The sequence below is a fragment of the Tursiops truncatus genome, chromosome 7 (genome assembly GCF_011762595.2).
Source record: "Tursiops truncatus isolate mTurTru1 chromosome 7, mTurTru1.mat.Y, whole genome shotgun sequence".
NCBI classification, from domain to species: domain Eukaryota; kingdom Metazoa; phylum Chordata; class Mammalia; order Artiodactyla; family Delphinidae; genus Tursiops; species Tursiops truncatus.
Window position 1 is genome coordinate 35,556,605 of NC_047040.1, and position 23,139 is coordinate 35,579,743.

The 23,139-nt window shown below is 39.2% G+C and overlaps 1 long non-coding RNA gene across 1 annotated transcript in view; it reads left to right on the plus strand.

Annotated features, from left to right (window-relative positions):
- LOC109550566 (uncharacterized) overlaps positions 1-23,139 on the plus strand; it is a 46,494-nt gene that overhangs the window by 20,219 nt on the left and 3,136 nt on the right. Inside the window, exon 2 of the long non-coding RNA XR_002177108.2 lies at positions 10,133-10,289. This is a non-coding gene — a long non-coding RNA (uncharacterized lncRNA). The remainder of the gene's footprint in view (positions 1-10,132; positions 10,290-23,139) is intronic.

Genomic DNA, 23,139 nt, shown 5'->3' on the forward strand with positions numbered 1-23,139 from the left:
TTGCCATCTTGTCAGGGACCTGGAAGGGAAAAATTGGAAAATAAGAGATCTAGGATGAAGGCATCTGAATGAACATATGAGAGTTGACAGTAAGTATGAAGGTTTTTATATCATACATTAACAAAAAGTCTCAATCAGCAGATAAAATGGGTTGGCCAGTTGACATTAACAGTTTTCAATATTGGTGTCCACTGAACTGGCATGCTTGGAATATTAACAGGGTACCAGAGTGGCAGAGATGAAGGCTATCCATGACCTCACCAGCATGAACTTCTACTTCCAAGGCAAATCTAATTACCCCCACCTCTGAACATCCAACCTCACTTACCCACTGGGACTTTGTGTTTCCCATTCCTGCATCTCTTTGTTCTGCAGTGTTCTGATACTCAAACAGGGTGCACTCTTACCAGGGGACACAGCAAAATTACATTGAACTATGACTTACAGTTACCCTCAGGGCACTTTTGTGTCCAGGGAATGACAAACAAGAAGAGGAATCACTCTCTCAGCAGGGACTATTGACTCTAATCGACAGGAGGAGTTAGGGCAGCTGTTATACAATGGGGACAGGTAGAAAACATGTGGAACCCAGGTGATCCATTTGGGCACCCCCATCCCCCAGTACTCATTTGCGCGGCTGTAACTGTGAATGCACATGTGCAGCAATCCCAGCCTGAAGAGAGTTTTACTACCATGAGCTCAGACCCCTCAAGTATAAAGGTTAGGCTTATACCACCTGGTTATCCACCAAGACTTTCTGCTCTCCTTTCACAGGTGTCAGATCTGCAGCAGATATGAAGTCTCTCCTGAATACTTCACTTCCTCCCCCTTTATCCTTTGCAGGAATTTCCTCCAGTAAATCCCTTGCACATCTAATCCCACTTTGGCATCTACTTCTTTGAGGAGCCAAACTGACACAGAAGGGAACTTGATAAACCTGACAGAAGGCATCTACACAGTAGCTACAATATTACACTGCATGCTCTCCCTTTAAGGTAGGGAACAAGGCAAGTACACTCATAGTACTCCAATTCAACATCATTTTGGAGGTCCTAGGCAGAGCAATAAGGCAAGAAAAAAGAAATAGAAAGCATACCTATTAGACTGAACAAAATAAAACTGCTTTTACTCACAGATACATGATTATCTATGTAGAAAATCCTAAGGGATCTATAAAAAACTTACTAGAACTATTTAGTGAGTTTAGCAAGGTAGTAGGATACAAGGCCAATGTATGAAGCTAACGTAGAATTCTAAATTACAGAACTAAACAATGGGAAATTGCAATTAAAAAACAGTATAGTTTATAATAGCATCAAAACCCATGAAATTCAAAAATGTGTATTTAGAAGTCACTTGAAACTTAACATGACCAAATTCTTAATTCTCACTCACTTCCCCCAGTACTATCTCAGTCCATAGTACCTACATTCTGTTAGCTGTCTAGACCAAAGTCCTAGGATCTATTCTTTTTTTTTTTTTTTTTTGTGGTACGCGGCCCTCCCACTGCTGTGGCCTCTCCCGTTGTGGAGCACAGGCTCCGGGCGTGCAGGCTCAGCGGCCATGGCTCACGGGCCCAGCCGCTCCGTGGCATGTGGGATCTTCCCGGACCGGGGCATGAACCTGTGTCCCCTGCATCGGCAGGCAGACTCTCAACCACTGCACCATCAGGGAAGCCCTCTAGGATCTATTCTTTACTTTTCTCCTCCTCACCACATATTCAGTCCATCAACAATTCTGGTATACTCTTAAAATATTTCTAGAATCCTATTACTTTAACCACCTTTCTTAGAGCAATCCATCACTATCTCCCTTTCATGATCTTCTAATTGGCCTCTGTGCATTTGTTGTTGTTTCTGTGGCTGTGACCTCACAGGCAAACATTTATCTGAGCAGGGTGTCCTAGCAGAACAGTCCTGACTCCTGAGTAAAGGCCTCCATGGAACCTCAGTTCTCTGACTTGCCAGGACATGGTAGGGAATAGTGGGAGAGGAGGTAGTAATTTTCATCAGCAGAATTGTTTTAATCTTTGTCTTGGTATTTTTTGCTTAAATAAAGATTGCTGCGTCTCTGCATTTCTGTGGATAGGGGGTGATTGGGGTGGTTTACAAGATTCCTGGTTCAAGAGCTCCCTCTGTTGTCAGTGTAGCATAGTGTGGGTTTTTTTTTTTTTTTTTTTAACTGTGTATTTGTGTGTGTGTCTGCGTGTGTGTTCAGGGCATTGAGGGGAGGAAGTTGTTCTTTAATTTTTTTTTTTAATATTATGTTAAAGAATCCTAACTTTCCTCTCTTGCTTTTTCCCCCTTCACTGTGCAGTTTTCTTTCTTGTTTTTTTCTTAACATCTTTATGGGAGTATAATTGCTTTACAATGGTGTGTTAGTTTCTGCTGTATAACAAAGTGAATCAGCTATACGTGTACATATATCCCCATATCCCCTCCATCTTGCGTCTTTCTCCCACCCTCCCTATCCCACCCCGCTAGGTGGTCACAAAGCACCGAGCTGATCTCCCTGTGCTATGTGGCTGCTTCCCACTAGCTATCTATTTTACATTTGATAGTACATTTAAGTCCATGCCACTCTCTCACTTTGTCCCAGCCTACCCTTCCCCCTCCCCGTGTCCTCAAGTCCATTCTTTACGTTTCACTGTGCAGTTTTCTTTTTTTTAATATGGCAATTCCATATTTAATTTCTCTGAGAAACCACCATACTGTATTCCATAGCATCTGCACCATTTTACTTTCCCACTAGCAATGCAAAAGGGTTCCAGTTTCTCTATGTCTTCACCAACGCTTCCTTCCTTCCTTTTTTTTTCTTTCTTTCTCTTTTTCCTGTTTTTCTCTTTTTCCTTCCTTCCTTTCTTTCTTTCTTTCTTTGTTTCTTCCTTCCTTCCTTCCTTCCTTCCTTCCTTTCTTTCTTTCTTTCCCTCCCTCCTTCCTTTCTTCCCTCCCTCCCTCCTTCCCTCTCTCTTTCTTTCTTTCTTTCTTTTTATATTTGCCATTCTAATGGGTATGAGGGAGTAAGTTGTTTTTACATGGGAGAATCACCTGTATGTCTGCATGCAGGCAGGAAAGATCTGGGAGACCAAGAAGTTGATGCTAAAGGAAGGAGAGAGGAGAGGTGCTGGAGCAATGTCCTGGAGTTGGGAGAGATGCTGAGATCCCAAGCAGAGAGTTGGATGCCCTTAGCCAGCAGCCTGGGTGTTTATCCATAATCTCACTGTGCAGTTTTCTAAAGGCACTTTTCCATTCTCATTAAAGCCACCTCTCCTTTGCCTGGAAAGTTGTCTTCTCAAGACACCACCAAGAGTCCTGTACACACTTTTTTTTTTTTTCCTTTGGGTTCGCAGGCCTCTCACTGTTGTGGCCCTTCCCGTTGTGCAGCACAGGCTCTGGACGCGCAGGCTCAGCGGCCATGGCTCACGGGCCTAGCCGCTCCGCGGCATGTGGGATCTTCCCGGACCGGGGCACGAACCTGTGTCCCCTGCATCGGCAGGCGGACTCTCAACCACTGCGCCACCAGGGAAGCCCCTGTACACACTTTAAGTCTCTTCCATCATCTTGCTCTGATCCACAAAGACTCTTTCCTGGCATTTTCCATGTAGAGTGGACTTTCCCTTCCTGTGATTTTAGATCAGTCTATGGCCTTTTCCTGCTTCTCTCTTCCCTGCAGTCTTCCCCAGACTGCCCTTCTCCCCATGGAGACTTGGGCAGCAGGAGCGTGAGGGTAGCTTGCTGGGATGTGGGTTTACCTTTTTACCTCCGATAATTTGAAGTTTAGACACTGTCTTTTATTCATGCCAAGGGCATGCTTTTATGTAGTTTTCTCTGTTATTACTATTATTTTTTGGAGGCACGTGTTGGGAGATATGAACTGACATAGCAACAATTACCTCGGTTATAGAATTTCTTAGTTCCTCACCTTTCAAAATTTGGGCAACATTGTGAATAAAAAGTTCTTTCCAGGAAGAATTGTATTCTGCTAGAGGTAGGATTCAATTGACCTCTGAGGGGCCACGAGAAAAAGAGTCCTATGAAATCAGGACTGATTCAGGATCATTTCAGAATCCATACTATTGGTGATCTGCTAATATCCATTTACCAAAAATTGAGATAAACATTTGGGAAAGTATCTATTGAGTATGTTGAGGATTTCCATTCTGATATTTTTTATTTTGGGGGGCTGGTTTAGAATAGAATTCCCATGTCCCAATAAAGGCAGCAAGAGCTCTTCAGGGAGGAGAGGGTTTGCCAGTGTTTCCTCTTGCTTATTTATGTTGCCGTGTCATGGCTCTGATTCTGGTTTAAGAGTTCACTGGAAATACCTTTGTGTACAAAGATTATTATGAGATATTTTACACTTTTTTTTGCAAAATCATCAACATCTGATGTGTATTTTACAACTTTAGCACCTCTTAGTTTGGGCTATAGGCATATTCCAAGTGCTTAATAGCCGCATGGGTTAAGTTATGGGTGATTTAAGAGTGTAATCAAAAGTTAGTAATGTTTAAAATATATAAAACTAAAATATAAGCTCACTTATAGAAACACGTGTAGTAGATTGGACTGTTCCAATTTGTCATGCTTCCCTTGTATTAGAACTACTCACCAAGGGCTCTTGCCCTGTCATTTTTTTTCTAAATAAATTTATTTTTGGCTGCATTGGGTCTTCGTTGCTGTGCGCAGGCCTTCTCTAGTTGTGGCGAGTGGTGGCTGCTCTTTGTTGCAGTGCACGGGCTTCTCATTGTGGTCGCTTCTCTTGTTTTGGAGCATGAACTCTAGGCCCAAGGGCTTCAGTAGCTGTGGCACAAGGGCTCAGTAGCTGTGGCTCATGGGCTCAGTAGTTGTGGTGCACGGGCTTAGTTGCTCCATGGCATGTGGGATCTTCCCAGACCAGGGCTCAAACTGTTGTCCCCTGCATTGGCAGGTGGCTCCTTAACCACTGCACCACCAGGGAAGTCCCTTGCCCTGTAATTTTGAAGTTCATCCCATTGAAATGAAATATACTTTAAGCCTCTTCCCTTGATATGAAAAGAACATTTCCTGGGTAGTCACTGATCCAAGGAAGATAAAAGTCATGTGGAACAGACCTACACCCAGCCTGCAGCCTAGATCCTGGAATCCAAGGACCAGATCCCAGAGCCTGAAGTCCACCCTAGCCAGGCCAAGTTGCAGTCAACCTACAGATCTGTGAGTGGGAAATAACTGCTTGCTGTTTCAAGCCATTGGATTTTTGCAGTGGTTTGTTACATAGCATTATTGAAGCAGTAGCTGACTAATACATTACCTAAAATAGAAGCAGGAGAGCAAATACTGACCATCTGTCAGGGAAAAGTCCTAAAATGTCCACTAAATGCCAACTTATGCATATCAGATTGGGTATCCCAAGAGTTGGGGCTAATAACTGGAGCATCTAGTCATCAATTTATCTCAAATATCCACACTTGTAGCAAAAATCAGGAATTTTTTTAAAAATAGCAAATCAAAAGGTAAGATGAGATCATATAACATTCTCTACACATCCCAAACCAATATTCCAATATTCTAAATCAAGGTAATTAGTGTCATTAAAAGTTGGTCCCAAAGAAATCTGTCCAGTGGTTCACAAATATGTACCTGATAGTTCTCTAAGTTTGTTTCTATTTAGCAACAATAACGAGTTTACATTTTTAGATGTCTGCACATTATTAAGTACTTCCACTCCATTAACTTACTTCTGTTCAACATCCCTCCAAGATAGGCAGAATAGGTTATGCCCCATTTTACAGATGAGAAGACTGAGGTTCAGTAAGGTATGTTGCTTGCTTAAGGTCACATGGTTAATAAATAGTGAAACCAAGTCTAGATCCTATCTCTTTCAAACCAGCCTTACTGTGTTTTTATTATCTATTATTATCTGTGTAGACATTTTAAAAATTATAGATTTCCTAAAATGAAGATCACTGTCTTCTCACAACACCTTCCCAAGGGTCTAAGGTTTGTTAGTTGATGTACTTAGCATACTGTAGATGCTCAAACAGTAGGAAAAACATTAGTTATGGAATAAAAAGTCTGTGCTGATGCTCCACTAGCCATTTCCAGGTACTTTAATATTAATAGCTCTACGAACCTAATGTGTTTTAGTTTGTTTGTTTTGTTTTTTTGTATCATATGGATTTATAAGTTGGCAAGTATTAATTTGATTATAGCAGGGCTTTTCCAAAGAGGTTTATCTGCATACATCATAATTGTTGACTCATTAATGCACACGAACTCATGCTACTTTACCATTTCTTTGTAAATGAAGGCTACTTCATTTTTACTTCTCTATGCTTGAAGTTGATGGTATCTTATCTGGTATCTACAACGAGGAACGGCACTGTGCAACCCCCTTTACCCCGAGCACATTGAACTTCTATCAGTGAAAGCATTCTACCTACCATGTTTCCTTTAACAACGTAAGGAATCTACAACAAGCCATGGCTTGGTTCTAAAGGAAAACCTTCAGCTACTGAGGATGATTTCATTTAGCCAATGGTTGCCATCTTGTTTACAGTGAAAATACAGCCATTTTCTTTACTGTGTATACAAGTTCTGCAGAGCTGTTTGTTTGGTTTTTAACAAAGACAATACAAAAATAAATTAGGCCTCGATTTGGTTTAGGTAAGCAATCTTTTGAGCCAGCTGTATTACTAACTGATCCATAATTGCTCTGCATTTATGAGGTACATAGTTTATTCTCTCGCTTGCCACACAATAGGCCGTGCGAGTTAAAAAGCTCCAAGTTTCAAGGGCTGGAGTTTTTGGGTGCCTGCCAGGACTGATCTGTTTAGCAAACAAGCTGGAGGGTGCTTATTAGTAGGTTGTGGCTTGCAGACCATGAAGCCCCTGGGGCCAGATACACTGATCAAATGGTGGATCTATATACCAGCGAGGCCATTGGATGAAAAGGGGAACGGCACCACATTACTAAATATGCTTCGCATAGGCCTTAATTACGCCACCGTAAATGAGTTCTTTTGTAACTCTTTCTGTTGGTCCAGAAGACAGGCTATTAAAGATTAACATAGGAACAATTTTTCAAATTAAAATGTAGACAATTCTGATGAGTTACAGCTATATTATTCATAGTATAAGAACAAGCCCTGGTTAGATTGGGAAAGTGAAGAGTCATATTTCTAGTGGAACAAAACACATCTTATTTTCTCCAGTTGCATTTCTTTTATAAAAAATTACTAGTCTTCTCTGCCCCCTGCTTAGATTTTTGTTTCTATTGAGTGACTCAAGGTGGCTTGAGGCTTTCAAATTAATGCCTGGTAGAGTATCATTGAGGCCTTAGAAGAATGAAGTTAGTCTGATTTTTGTTACATCAAAAAAAATCTAGATAATGTCATCTTTTGCCATTCTTGGTCTCACACATTTTCTTCTGTTGCCTTCACTAGCTTGCCCTAAATTTTAAGGCAATAGCATAGAATGTACCTTTTGAGTGTTGTTATATTTTAATAGAAGCTGTTTCAAGAATACAGATGCATGACTGGAGAAATTTTTGAGTCAGCCCAGTATGTCATTAATAAAAACATTTTTTGTCTCTTGCTCTGCTGTTGATTGGTTAATAATTTGCTCTTATAAAATTATGAGATAGTTATCCATTAAATACCAATCTCATAAAGTTATGTACGCATGTGGTATAGAAGAAGAGAGACTTGGGACTTCCCTGGTTGTCCAGTGGGTAAGACTCCACGCTCCCAATGTAGGGGGCCCGGGTTCGATCTCTGGTCTGGGAACTATATCCCGTATGTGTGCTGCAACTAGGAGTTTGCATGCCACAACTAAGAAGCCTGCATGCTGCAACTAAAAGATCCCTCATGCTGCATCGAAGATCCCGTGTGCCACAGCTAAGAGCTGGCACAGCCAAAATAAATAAATAAATTTTTTTTTATAAAAAGAGAGAGAAACTTGAAAACACAGAGCTATATGTTAAAATGATAATGAGTGACCCTAAATATAATTTGCATTCAAGGCAGAACCATCTACATTATAATAATGTGACAAAAGAACAGCATAAAACAGTTTTGTAAATGCAAATGATATTTCAAACCCAAATTTGAGAAATTCTCATAAAGGGATCAAACTAAAACCAAATTTACAGTTTCACGATATTCTTGGACTTACTTTACCATCTGTAATATTGGCATGACTAAAGTAATTTTTAGTTTAGGAGGAAAGTATTTACATAGAAAAATATCATCCTAAAAAGTGTGGCTATTATGTCAACTGTAATTATTTAGCATTGATAAAATTGGCCATATTTATTTTTTACCAAAACATTTAACCAAAACCAATGCACCATAACAAATACCACACTTTTTTCTTTATATAAACCTCAAAACCATTTTATTCATAGCAATGAAACTATTCTTTTTTATTTCTTGACATTGTATATGTGGATCATTTTACTGTTTTAAGAAGTTCATCTGATGGAAATTAGCTACTTTGAAAGGTGCTTAAGCTTGTACAGTTTGGGCATGCAAGTTTCATTGGGTCCAAGATTTCAGAACCTAGAGTAAAGTAGATAAAGTAGGCTGAGAGCTTGAAGCATAACTACCTAAAATGCATGGGAAGCTGAAATTCCTCTTTTCAATTTCTGTCATTTGTTTCATTCCGACACATATTTTTGGACTCTCTATAATGTTCCTGCTTCAGTGCTTGATTCAGGGGAGACCAAGATCTGGTCCCTGCTTTTGCAGACACCGTATTGTGTCTTTGCTCATGCTGGGCCCTCTCGCTGGGATCCCCCCTGCCTTTCGGTGACTGGCAAACTCCAACTGACCCTTCAGAGTTCACCTTCTGGGAGGAGGAGCTTTCCCTGCCTCCCCTGCCCCAGTCCTCTGAGGTGATGCCCTTTTGGCTGCCTTCAAGTGGCTCCATGCTGCATGCCCCTCCCACTATAGTTATAAGTTGATTTTTCTGTCATCCCCACAACAAAGAAACCCAAACATCTGTTGAGTATTTGCTAGCTTATGGGCTAATTCTATTATCAAGATTAGAAAAATCACCTTCATGGACCAAAGGAAGAAAAGTTCTCTCCCTTCTTCTCCTCTCCAACCTTCCACTTCTAAGCCTGAGCGCCTTATGTTCTGCCCAAAAGGTAATTTGCTTTTTGGCCAGTATTGTGACCAATGAGTAAGATACCTCTTAGTACAGGAGCCCGCTGGGGATTCAGAAACTGTGTGAAGCCATTTCAGAAGTTCGGTCCTTTCAGTGTCTCATACGAGTGTTTCTCTATGTAACAGTATCAAAACACTGAGCATGTAGGGCTCTCACAGTCCAGCTTAGGATATCAGATCGGGGAGTTCTAACTGAGGCAATACCAATCCCACTAATGTTCTGGGACTGGCTTACCTGTATGCTGGGGTGTTGACCCCTCAGGCTTGAGTAAGACCAGGGCTGGCTGGAGGCTCCAGACCCATCACTTCTGCCCGGGAGCAGCTTTGTCTACTTCCCTGTGAACCATGCACATAGTATCGTTATCTATGCAACTCGATGTGAACAGGACTAGGAAGCACTGGTTGGAGCGATGGTTTCTAAATCTGGGTCAGGGTCAGCATCACTTGGGGGAAATGTTAAAAAAAAAAAAGGCACCAGATTCTCAGGCTGCTCCCGGGTTCACAGAATCAAATTCTTTGACTCCTGGAGCCAGGAAATAGGCTCTTAAGAAACTTCTCAGGTGACTCTCATGTTGTAGAGATCAAGGTTTGAAAACATCTGGATTATAAGCGTGGGCTTTGGGATGAGCTATGCCTGTTTCGAATCATAGCTCCATCACTAATTATTGCGTAAGCTATATAAACTCTTTGAGCCTCTGTAAAATGTAGATGAAAACACTTACATCATGCAGAGAAAGAAGTACATAGCACCATGCCTGGTCTGAAGGAACACTAAATAAATCATAGTTCTTATTGTTATTATTATTTACACTTACTGGTACTTTAATGACCAGAGTTAAGGCACCTCCCACGGCCCCTCCCATTCCTGGGTTTCTTTATCACTTGAGGTTAAGGCTACTGAATGACCATCCCTGGGCCACATATATTTAGCAGTTTAGGGACCTCTTGAGATGCATTTGCACTTACCGCTCCACCTTCCACCTCCAGGGCACAGAGTTCCAAGGTTACAGCACAGACAATGACGATAGAGAAGAGAATCGTGCTAACCAGCTTGCCCAGGAGCGGACTCTAGCTTTACCACCTGAGCCAACCTGGCTGTGGCTAATTTTGAAAAGGGAGAAATAGCACTCAATATATTCCACAGGTAAGGAAAAAATAAGAACTTTTATTTCCTTTGCTAACGTAGATAAACATTTGTATGTTTTAAGTATAAATTCTTGTTTAAACATTTGGCCTTGCGTTAAGTTGTGCCTTTGACCAAAACTTCTTGGAGTACTAATAAAACCTTGAGCTTCTGCTAGATAAGTAAAATCTTCCTTGGTCAAAATTAAGAACAGTGCCATCTTCTATAAGGTTTTAGAAAAAAAAAAATTCAACTACAGAAAATGATTAAAAGGCAGAACCACTTTTAAAGATAAAAGTTTATAATTAGCATGGAAGTTCTATAATTTAAAATGGAAAGTTTGTGAAGCTATGGGAAAACAGGGTAAACTTCAGCTACAAAATAACAGGTTTCATATGTTAAAAATATCAATCATTTAACCCAAAGTGAACCAATTATAACACATTTCCTCTAATGTATGGGTCTGAAGCCCAGAGGTAAGCCCACTGACTTATAGGAAATAAGTCATGTCCTTAATACTAATGACCAAACTTTTGCCATATATTGCTGTCTAAATTGATAATTCCAAATTCCAGTTCCATTCAAGTTATTGCGTTCAGTATTGTTATTTTAATAGTGTAGGAGCACTTACATAGTATACTGCATTGAAGTTTGTCATCAATGTAATAACCATGTATCACTTATATAATTGTTATTATCCAGACAAATATGGTTTTCATAGTCATCTGGGATCCATTTGGAGTAGCATAACTCCTGTTTTAACTTAGAGTTAGCTTTATTTCCATATTATTTCACTTCTGTATATCAAAAGCATACCTTGCAGCTTGACTGGTAATAAATTGGTATTGTCAAAGAAATGTCAATCATTTCAGAATATATTCTTCTAATCAACTGGCATGAACTTGATACATGATAGATAGCTTATCAAGTGTCTGTTTGGATTCTTTCATTTGGAGTGTGTTGACTGAACCTATGGCATGAGGAAACTCGATCTCAAGCTAAAGTAATGGAATTTTTGTACCTAAAATATAAAGAATTTGGGGGGGGGGCAGGGGGTAAGGGAGTGTAGGTGATGAAATACTTCACTGTGCAGTGCCAACTCCTTTTGCCCCCCAAGAGTTAGTTTAAAATTGGGATCACTGAGTTCCAAAGCCCACTGCACTCCAGGAAATAATTTAAACTATGCAGTGGTGTGAGTATCATTTTATTCATGGCACATGACAAAGAAAAATAAATTTGACTACCAGGAGTTTCCTTTTAGAAAACCAATTGGTTTTTACCAGCATGATCATATATCTGTTCACACTCCTGATGAGCAGTGGAGATAGCCCACCGCCTGCCTTTGGGATTTGCAGGAAGTTTGGGATACCTCCCCAGCTATTCTGGCCTACTCCACACTAGGTTTCAGTTATTAACTGAAATTTTCCCAGTGGTCCACTAAGTAAAATGTGGAATTTATTCTCCATAACTATTCATGCTCCAAAACTAAGACTTCAGTCAGATCTCTCTCATATATAAAGAGAATAGGAGCCTAGAGCTTTCCATGAACACATCAGGTCAAAGAGAGCCTGTGATTACTTCGATTGGTTTGACTGTTCATGTGCTAGCTTTCCTTTCTCTGAACTTCTTCTACACTGTATTTTAATATAAGTTGTTTTGTTGTCACGTTTGCGTTTGTGTGGTTTTATTCTGCACCCAGTTTATTGAAAGCTCTTGGGTACAGAAATTGGGTCCTGTATTCCTGCAACATTGGATTAGAAACATAGTATTTTAAAAACATTTATTAAGTGAATCATGTGAATTGATTGCAACCTGTCTGGATTACTTAGAGATCTGCTTTAATTTCCCCCCTTACGTATGTATGCATAAGCACATTGTATTTATACCAAGCCTCTAACCCCAGTCAACCACACAGTAAGAATGGAGCTACCTGTAAATTCTGGGAGACTCCTGGCTCAGAAAAACATGTACAGTTAAATGAACTAGAGTAGAATGGATAGAATACTTTTATCTGAAGTAAAGATGAAAAGATCATGCATGTGTGTGTGTGTGGGGGGGGTCATATAGGACTCTTGAGGGAGTACAGTATCTGGATAAAGGCATTTTCCCCATCTGAGGCTCCATTTCCAAACTCCTGTCACCTGAGTCATATTCTTGCCAAAGACACAAAAATGGTGGTCAATGTTGGGTGAATATTTCCTCTGCTTACAGACCTCTAGGTTGGTGTTTCTCCTTGTGTTAGCATTTCCACTGGAGCTTACTGAAGCTGATTACATCATATTCTGGAAGAAAAGGTTTTACATCTTTAGGCTACCATTTGACTGCACATCATTTCAATCAAATCAAGATCAGTCTAGAGAAAGGGAAAGTAACATTAGCATGGAGGAAGCACCAACTCCACAGAAGAAATACAAATCAGCATGCAGTACATTTTAACAAAATGATCATCATAAAAGATTACAGACTCAATGGAAAAAAAGAAAACCACAGGAAACTTTGTACGCAAAGAAGCTTAAGTATAGCCGTTGTTTGCAGCTTAAATCTATTCCTAGGTATGCCACCTGTCTTCTTGACACTTTCAAAAAGTATATACCTTTTCTCAAAAGTTGTTCTTTACTGAATTAATAATTTTTACCAAAAAATTGTTATGCATCCTCATGCTTAAAAGTGAAACATTCCTTAAAGATTCTAAGCGACTTATACCATAGTATGTATAAAAACTGCCCTCCCTGCAACTCCTCCCTCCCCCTGCCAACTAAATTGACATCCAATCTGAAACTCAATAGAAATGTTCCTACTTAACATTGTAAGTAGTTGATCCAGAGGATTTGGAAATTGCTGGTATTAACTGAAGAGAGGAAAGTAGGGCTGTGGTCTGCTGAGCATGCCTGAGTTGGTGGCAATATGTGCCTTATCCCAATCAATACCTTCAGATTCTTTCTTTAAAGTTGCACAGGGCTTCCCTGGTGGCGCAGTGGTTGAGAGTCCGCCTGCCGATGCAGGGGGCACGGGTTCGTGTCCCGGTCCGGGAAGATCCCACGTGCCGCGGAGCGGCTGGGCCCGTGAGCCATGGCCTCTGAGCCTGCGCGTCCAGAGCCTGTGCTCCGCAACGGGAAAAGTTGCACAGAGTTCATTCAAAACTGCTATTGATGTAATGCATGGGTGTGTGTATCCCTTATTTGAGGTTACATACTTGAGGTGAGGTAGCGATATAACTGCTTTATTTTTTTTTTAATTTATTTATTTAATTAATTTAATTTTGGCTGCGTTGGGTCTTCGTCGCTGCGCGCGTGCTTTCTCTAGTTGCAGCTAGCGGGGGCTAATTTTTGTTGCGGTGCGCGGGCTTCTCATTGCGGTGGTTTCTCTTGTTGCAGAGCATGGGCTCTAGGCACGTGGGCTTCAGTAGTTGTGGCACGCGGGCTTCAGTAGTTGTGGCTCGCGGGCTCTAGAGCGCAGGCTCAGTCGTTGTGGTGCATGGGCTTAGTTGCTCTGCGGCATGTGGGATCTTCCCAGACCAGGGTTCGAACCCGTATCCCCTGCATTGGCAGGCGGATTCTTAACCACTGCACCACCATGGAAGCCCATAACTGCTTTATTAAAAGGATGTGGACCTTTAAGTGCCATAGCTACGGAAAGTGGGGGTAGTTATAACGCTGCTGTCTGTCTTCAGTAAAAATATCTGCATCCCACTCCCACCTCCATCCTCAAGCATTGGGTAATAATACCTACAGCAGAAAGAAGATTTGTCTAATGAGTTATGAAAGTTGTTTCTTTTGAGAACTGGGCCCTGCTCACAGTAGAATAATTAAGTAATCACTGCTATCGTGTGAATCCAGCCTAAAATTGCAATTTTGGGTCCATATGGGAACAATTTGTCATGGGAGATAATTACTGAAAGTATAAATGTAGTTTAATTCTTCAGCAAGTGGTAACGACATCAGAGACAATTACCCATCATCACTCTAATTACCTGATAGGGTTTATTAAGCACCCATAGGCCACTAGCTCTATATTATGGATTGTACCATCAATTGAAGTGGGCAGAGACCTTGCCCTTTGGGCACTTACGCGAGAGAACAGATAGCAGATCGTCAGATGCACAAACTGAACATTTCTCAGTCCTCCTGGTTTTCAAACATCATGACTTGGCTGGTTGAGCAAACTGTTGTAGACAATTTGACCTCTAGCACAAAAGATGGAGGATTATGATTTCCACAGGGGCTAAAGGTCTTAATGCCTCAGCCAGGTATTATCCTATGTGTCTGTGAATGCAAAAATAGATTTAGGATCAAAAGGAAATACTGTCAAGAATGTGAATGGGTTGCCCCAGGCTCCCACCCGCCAATCACAGACTCCTGGAAGAAAGCTCAAGACTAGATTTGGCTAGGATCTTTCAGGCCACTTAACCAACTTGCCAGTTATATGGAAGTCTTCATCAGCTGAGATGATCACTGGCAGTGTCGAAAAACAAGCCTATTAAGGCTGTAAGAAATTTAAATTTTAATATACCTCTGAGTGATATACTGGATTGGAATAACTTTCTCGCTATTTGAATAGCTAGAAAGGACTCTAATGTTTATAGACTGTCTTTCATGTGTAAGCAGTAAGCCAAAGCCCATTTATGGTGTATTATGGCTCATCACAGTCATTTGTTCTCCTCTGCTCTTTATTTTGGCAATATCATCCAAATACAAATTCTATTTAAATGTATTATTCCTAATCTATATGATGTCATTGTGCTTTGCATGGAATGGCACTCTATTGCTGTTTTAACTTGGAGGAAATTGAAAGATCTTTCTTCATGGTAAAGATTATGATGAATCAGATCTCAGTCTTAAAATCTCATTTAGTTTTGGATGCAAAACTTCAGACTTAAGTGGAGTTGTACAGTGTGAGGAGAGATGAAAGGGACTTCAGTCTTTGAAAGATTGTGTCCCCTCCTGACAACTGCAGAATGGGGTACCCAAATGATGCCATTCATTGAATAATCCATCTTGAAAATGAATTCCTGGAAGACAGATTATCTTCTCTATGTTCTGGAAAGAATCCACAAAATGCTTCCTACAGAAGAATTCTCACTGTAACATTTCATGAGGAATAATCCATTTTAGGTGGGTGTCCTCTTAGTGAAAGTTCTGCACAGAACTATGAGAAATCTATTATATGCACCAGGTTTTTTCTTTTCACTGAAGAACTTATTCACATTTTTTGCTAATACTCATAATATATATGTCCTGATTATCATTGCTCAATTGAATAACCCCTTCGTGCATATTTTTGTCTAATTGAAAAATTTGTAAATTGATTAAAATATTTTGAAGGTTTTGGTGAGTTATGACCCTGTCCATACGAACACTGTGTATGTTGAAAATACAGTATACTTCTATATGGACTCTAAAGCCTGGTAGAAGCATGTAAAGTCTTAGAATGGGACCAGAGTCTTAGGTTCATGTACTCTGATCTCCTTTCAAATTCAGAGTGTCTTTTTATACTCACACTGTGTAGCGCACCTGCACTAGTAAAGGTTCTCCAGACAAACAGAACCAATAGAATGTGTATCTATATGAAAAGAGATTTATTTTAAATTGGCTCATGTGATTATGGAGGCTGACAAATCTAAAATTGGCAGCGTGGCCCAGCTGGAGACCAAGGAAGTCTGAAGGCTGTCAACTGACAGAATTCCCTCTTTCTTGGGAGAGCTGTCTATTGTTCTAGTCAGGCCTTCAACTGATTGGAAGAAGTCTGCCCACATTATGGACGGCAATCTGCTTTACTCAAGAGTCCACCAATTTAAATTTTAATATCATCAAAAACGCCCTCACAGAAACGTTCAGAATAATGTTTGACCATATATCTGGGCACAATGTCCCAGCCAAGTTGACATATAAAATTAACCATCACAATGCCCAACAACAGCATTTGAGAGGGTTGTTGCTTTCCCCTTTTTGCCCTCTTTGAGCAACAAAATTTTGCTTGTAATAGGGAAGAATTACACACACACACACACACACACACGCACACGAGGAGTTCATGGTTAGACTTAACGCAAAGAAAGATTACTAGAGAATGAGTGAATCTACACTGTGGACTGACAACCCTACACATTTTACCACATGAGTAAATCTAGTGCCAGTATATATAAACATTTGTATAATTTTTAAAGTGGGAAAAGGGATCTGACTTAAAATTCCGGTTCTTCATCACTAGGAGTCTTGTGACTTTTCCCATGTAAATGGGATCCAGAAACTTCTAGCTTCTCCTCAACTTCTGTTTGTTCCATGAGACTCTTGTCCAAGCTAGAGAACAGACTTCTTTATTTCAGGACAGTAGCTGTGTCAACTTCTAAACTTGTTCATATCCCCGTTTCTCTTCTCTCCTGCTTCCCCACAGCATGCAGATATTCAGAGCTTCTCATACTCCAGAGCCTGCAAACATTCAGAGAGAAAGCTTGACTTTTTTCTCTTTTCCCACAGCATTCCACGTCTCTAATTTTCTAGAGTATGAAACAATCCTTTTAAAAATATTAATCACACTTTTCCTATATTCTCATCAACCAAGTGATTCTAGAAACTGAGCTAGCAAGCAAGAGTGTTTCTCACTTTCCTTCCACTTCTCCAGACCTCATATCTCTGTATAAGCCCAGGGACTTGCCACACAAAAGCAGAACTCTCCTTAAAGATGAAGGAGGGGAGAGAATGAGTAGGTGAAAGCAAAGTTCTCTTTGGCAGAGGTATTGGGAGTAGAGGGGGCAGTTGTGTAGCAAGGAGGAGAAAACTGGGAAATCACACGGGAATGTATTCAACCCAAGTACGTTTCTAATTAACCATTTCTTTGCCAATATCATTTAGGTCCTGTACCATCTTCAACAGATGTCATCCACTCTCTGAGGGGATGGGAAGCACGGTCATGTCTGAGGCAGCACATGGCAGTTTTGGACAGCTCTGACTTTTAGGATTTTCTTCCTATTGGGTCAACATCTTCTCCTTGGAAACTTCACCTGCATCTGCCTCCAGGAGCACTGGGTCTTTATTATCCCTCATAGAAGTACATGAATACCACATAGCTCCTAAACCTCATTTTTCCTGGTTAAAGCTCCAGTTCCCTCAATCAATCTTTACATGACATGATTTTTCAGACTCTTCTCTCTCTTAGCTGCCCCTCTGGTGACTTCCTAGATTTTCAATGTTCAGATGGCTCAGAACTGAACTGAGTATTCCTGCCAGACTGTCTGCCTAGTACCTAGTAAAGTGGAATTACTCCCATTTTGTCCTATGACTCACATTATCAGCCTGACAGTCATATTTTCATTAGCTTTTTAAACCATCACGTTGCATGATTTGCCCATATTGAGATCATAGCAACTCAAATCTCATGGTCTTTTTCTTTACAATTATTGCCAAACAAGGACTTCTCCATCCTTACTTTTCCATCTTTATTGTTAACTTTCATCTGGCCCACCTATAGTTCTGGCCTTTCAAAATCTAGCTGTCTGAGAATCACATAAAATATCAAGTACCCAGAAATATTAAAGTTCTAATACAAAATAACTGCTGGTGAGTGAAAGCAATGAAACCAAATAAACATACATTTAAATAAAGATAACTACTGTTACATTCATACAAAATTGAATGCAAAAATAAAATAATTCTTTTGAAAGGAAATATTAAAAATTATTTTAAAGTTATAAAACAAAATGCTAATAGTTTAGTAGTAATGCTCGAGATATAAATCCAAGATTGTTATCAGTAAAGGTCAGCAGTGTATGGGGGAAAGGCTAGGGAGAGTAAAAACATGCCAAATTCCTAATATCACATAATGAGAATCAAAGGTTTTGTTTCATTCGTGAATTTGAAATTTTGTGAAATATAGGTTCACATATGGTTTGAAAAACTTAGCAGCAACCACAAATAAAATTAAAAAAATAGGATGTCCATGTTCTGAATCACTATGGAAGATAAAAGGAATCAAAACAACAATTATAGAGCAAAACCAGGCACACACAAAATAAACAGCAAAACATTACCCCAAAACAAAAGGAATAAACAAATCACTAGAGGAAAGGTCAAATATCAGATACAACAATTGAAATAAATTTTTTAAATGTTCCAGTGAAAAAGCATGCATTCCTTAGGATAAGCTTTAGAAAAAGAAAAGAACTTTAAAAAAAAGATGAATAAAAGAATAGGTAGATTTAAAACAAAATGACACAAAAGTTTAATAAAAATCATAAAACATGACAACAGAGCAGAAAATGGTTATATCTTTGACATATAAAGACCACATAATAATTGTCAAGGAAAGTAATAAATTTCCATTAGAAAAATGTATAAAAGGCAAGAACAGAATTCACCGAAGAAACACAAATAGTAATATTTATATGGAAGAACATTTAATGTCACTGTAGTCAGTGAAATTCAAACCAAACAAAAAGAAAATTTGAGATTTGTTTATTTTCTTGCTTGTTTTTGCCTACCAAATCAACAAAGAATTTGAAAAGGAAAGATCATCTTGAATGAGGGTAAGATGGGCTTTTTCTCAAACCACTGCTGGTGGTAATGCAGATTGGTGCAAGCCTTCTGAGTGCCTTCTTCAGTGCTATGTATCAAGAATCTTTAAAACATCTTTTTACTCAATAATTCCACTTCTAGAAATGTACTCTAGGGAAATAAAAACGCAGATAAACTTCTTCACAGTAAATCGCAAAATTTTTTATTAAAAAATAATTTAAAATTTCAGTATAATAGAGTAATAATTAAATAAGTTATAATGTGTGACCACTTCACTATGTTTGTAGAGTTTTTCATGTCACGGAGTGAAAGATTATAATCAAATGCCAAGTAAGTAAAATGTATGATTTCAATCCTGTAAATTGTGTGTGTGTGTATTTCCTCGGTTCTAAAGCACATTTTTCATATTTTAGTGCTTCTTATTAGGGTGAATTATACATTTAATACAATCCCTTTCTCAGCCCCAAAGTTGTTTTTAAATTGATGCATTATCTCACAATGAATTGCATCTTGAAGTCGAAGATATACTGTGTGTCCACATGCTTTAAAAAATTGCTTATATATTTAGAAAAGAAATTTTTTTAATAGAAAAAAGTCCACTGTGGCATACCTTTAAAGATTGTTTCTCATGTTGGTATTTAAAGAGACCCTCTTATAGGAGTTCCTCTCTGCCATGTTGATGGTATGTGCCTATTACCTGCTTGTCTATTTACCTTACTAAAAAGAGAATGAAACCCACTTGGAGTGGATTCTCATTATGAGTAAACACTAGATCCTACTGATCAGATCAGCGTTTTGTTTTGTAAGGACAACAGACTACCCATTTAACAGTCCTTTCTGGAATTTTGCAAGATAACAACAGTATGTCTACTTATTTACTGTTTCTAGAATCTGCTCCCAAACCCCATATTGTCCACCTTCTGAAAACCCAAAGGCTTAGTTGTTTCAGTCTCCTGACATACTTCAGGGTCTCCTTGATTCAATGATGACCCCAAGTCACCCCACAATCATGCCTACAATTCCCTTAGAATCCTGGGGTGCAAGTCCTCTGGAGATGGAATGTAGGATTCATTTAAGCAGACCATTCTTTTTGGAAATCTGTGTACCCTTTTAATCCATGCTGGACTTCCTAAGTTTTGAAGATAATTTTCCTTCATTGAAATACTTCTCTCATCTACTAACATTATACCGTCATTTCCAGTATTGTACATTTTACTTTCTTGTTCACATCTGTGATCTGAACAGAGTTGAAATGATAGGTTTTATTGCCTTTGTCACTTTTGTAAGCTTTGGCTTATCAGCACATTAACGATTCTGACAATTTTCTTATACATTTCACAATTTGTGTCCTTGGTTATATGACCTTCCTTGCATTTATATATGTATTCTTTCAAAATCTAAACTCATCAGAGGGTTTCTGGGCAGCCTTACTGACGTCTTTATCTCCACATTTATTCATCATAATGTGGTCAGGATTTCATTTTAGAACCCCCATCTCTCTTATGCCATGTTCTCTTCTGAGTCTCTCTTTATGAAACCATATTTGAACTTTCTCTAAGCTGCTTTACAAACTTTTTTAAATTCCTAAAGCATTGGGTACATGCCTAACTGATCAAAAATCTACATCTTAGATATTAGCAATTCCAAGATGGCATGATCACTTTCTCCTGCAGTCCCTACTGCTTTTATGGTTCCAGAAAATGAAAGATTTAAATGAATAGTATACTTTGTCAAGATAATTAGGCTCAGTAATTGACATCGGTGCGTAGCTTTGTAGCAGGGGTTTGCTAGGTCCTGATTGCTCAGTTTTGTTCTGTAGCACAAAGTGAGAGCTGTCAATTTTGGGTTTTGCCCTTAGGGTAATGCAACATGACTGGTCCGGCAACTTCAGCTATAGCTTCATTTGAAAAGCTTTAAGGTCTACATACAGACTGTATAAGAGCATACATAGTACACACAAAGCGCATTGAAATCAAGACTCCAAAGTACCTCACCATGCTTCTCCAGGGCCCTGTAATTCATGACCACAATGAGCAGAACAGCAGTGTTCCTTGTTTATTCCATCTGAGTAACCCAATAGTAGTAAAATTAAAACTTTATAAACAAGAAGACATTGAACTCTTTAACAAATTCAACTATGTTGTGAAAAAGCCCGAATGGGTTTTTCAATGCAGACATTTTGTCGAGACGCTTAATTTGTTTGTCAGACCCAAAATGTGGGAGTTTCAACAATTGTTATTTCTTTTCCATGTGGGACATAACAATATAACAACTTATGTTGTTAGCATTTTGTCCTAGCCTTCTCTGTTAGGTTTTGGTTGAATTCTCAATTGAAATGATGATGTGTGTGATAGCTAAAGAGCGTAAGTTAAGATATTTAACATCTGTTAGATGAGTGTTTGCCTCAGAAAGTCCATTGCAGTGAAGGAAGAAAATATTAGAACTTTAATTTATATTCATGTTTTAATCTCTTCAATTTTTATTTTTATGGATTTTTATAATATATACAATATAGTAATACATTTATAAAAATATATTAATAGGTACATGTAAATATATCACAGGGGTTAAAAATTTTTTTTCTTAAATTTTTATTTATTTGTTTATTTATTTTTGGCTGTGTTGGGTCTTTGTTGCTTTGCACAGGCTTTCTCTAGTTGTGGCGAGCAGGGGCTACTCTTCCTGTGGTGTGCAGGCTTCTCATTGCAGTGGCTTCTCTTGTTGCAGGGCACGGGCTCTAGGCACGAGGGCTTTAGTAGTTGTGGCATGTGGGCTCAGCAGTTGTGGCTCACGGGCTTAGTTGCTCCACGGCATGTGGGATCTTCCCGGACCAGGGCTTGAACCCGTGTCCGCTGCATTAGCAGGCGGATTCTTAACCACTGCACCACCAGGGAAGTCCCTAAAATTTTTTGATTGCAGTGCATGATCAAAAAAGTTGGGAAACATGGTGTTTTACATAAAAGTGGTCCCCAACTTTTTATTATATGTATATATATACATACATACATATAATACACATTTATATAATGTAATACCTGTTCTCCCAGAGCTTGGAACTTGTATTTTTCTACATTAAAAAATGGAGTCTCAGGAATTCCCTGGCATTCCAGTGGTTAAGACTTTGTGCTTCCACTGCAGGGGCCACGGGTTTGATGCCTGGTGGGGGAACTAAGATCACGCACACTACGTGGTGCAGCCAAAAAAATAAATAAATAAAATAAATCAAAGGCAAATTTAAGGTTATTATTATTAAAAAATGGAGTCCCTTAGTATTTACTGAGAACACAAGAGAAATAAATATGCTAGAGTATGGAAAAATAACTTAAATTAAAATCGGACCAGTGAGGTTTGGTAAACATTAGAATAGGCTATGGAAGGAGAGACTTCTAGATCTCCCTCAATATTTGTTCTTTCTTCTTTCTTAGTAGTGGAACCTATGGCTTTTAAATTGTGTACGTTCCTGTTTCCCTTACTACCAGTGCCACATGTAACTAAGTTATAACTCATGGGATGTAATCAGATGTGCTTTGGCTTATCAGTGCATTAACCATTCTGACAATTTTGTGTGCAACTTCTGAGATGTGTCCTTACAGAGAAGAGGCATGCCATTCTCCCCTTCCTGCTGGCAGCAATAAGGATGTGGTGGCTAAAGTCAAGCATCCATCTTGAACCATGAGGAAGAAGCCACACACAGATGAGGATAGAGCAAAAGATAGAAGGATCATGGACTCACTATGCCAGCTCTGGACTGCTGACCTCCAGATTGCCATTATAGAGGGAGAAATTAACTTGTATCTTGTTTAAAGCACTGTTGTTTGGGGTTTTCAATTATCCACCACTGAATCTAATCTAGTGCAACAGTTAATTGAGACCGTGAAATATTTCCTTGAAGTACAGTATATTGAAGATTGCATACACTATGAATTTAGTTATATACACTTATTATTCCACCTTCATTGAATATTAATGACTATATGCAAAGGAAAAGATACAATTTCTTATAATTAAAGTAGGAGATATGAATACAAGCAACAATAAAAAGTAAGAGAGGTACAATAAAAGAACTGGAGTTTAGGATGGAAGGAAAACATTATTAGGAGGAGAGAACATTTGATCTTGGCCTGAAGCAACAAGACGTGATCACACAGGCACATGCTGAGAAAGCGTGAAATGTTCATAAGGAAGGGTAAATAGATGGGGGGGGAAATTGTCCCAAACTCGGTCTGAAATAAAATGGTTTTTGTATGTGAGACAGTTCACAACCAGCTTTCTTCTGGAAAGAAATGAGCATTCCTGACAAGTGCTTAAGCAATTTTCTGATAAACTTTAAGGCAATTAAGACCTCTTCTGGGCAATCAGCTCCT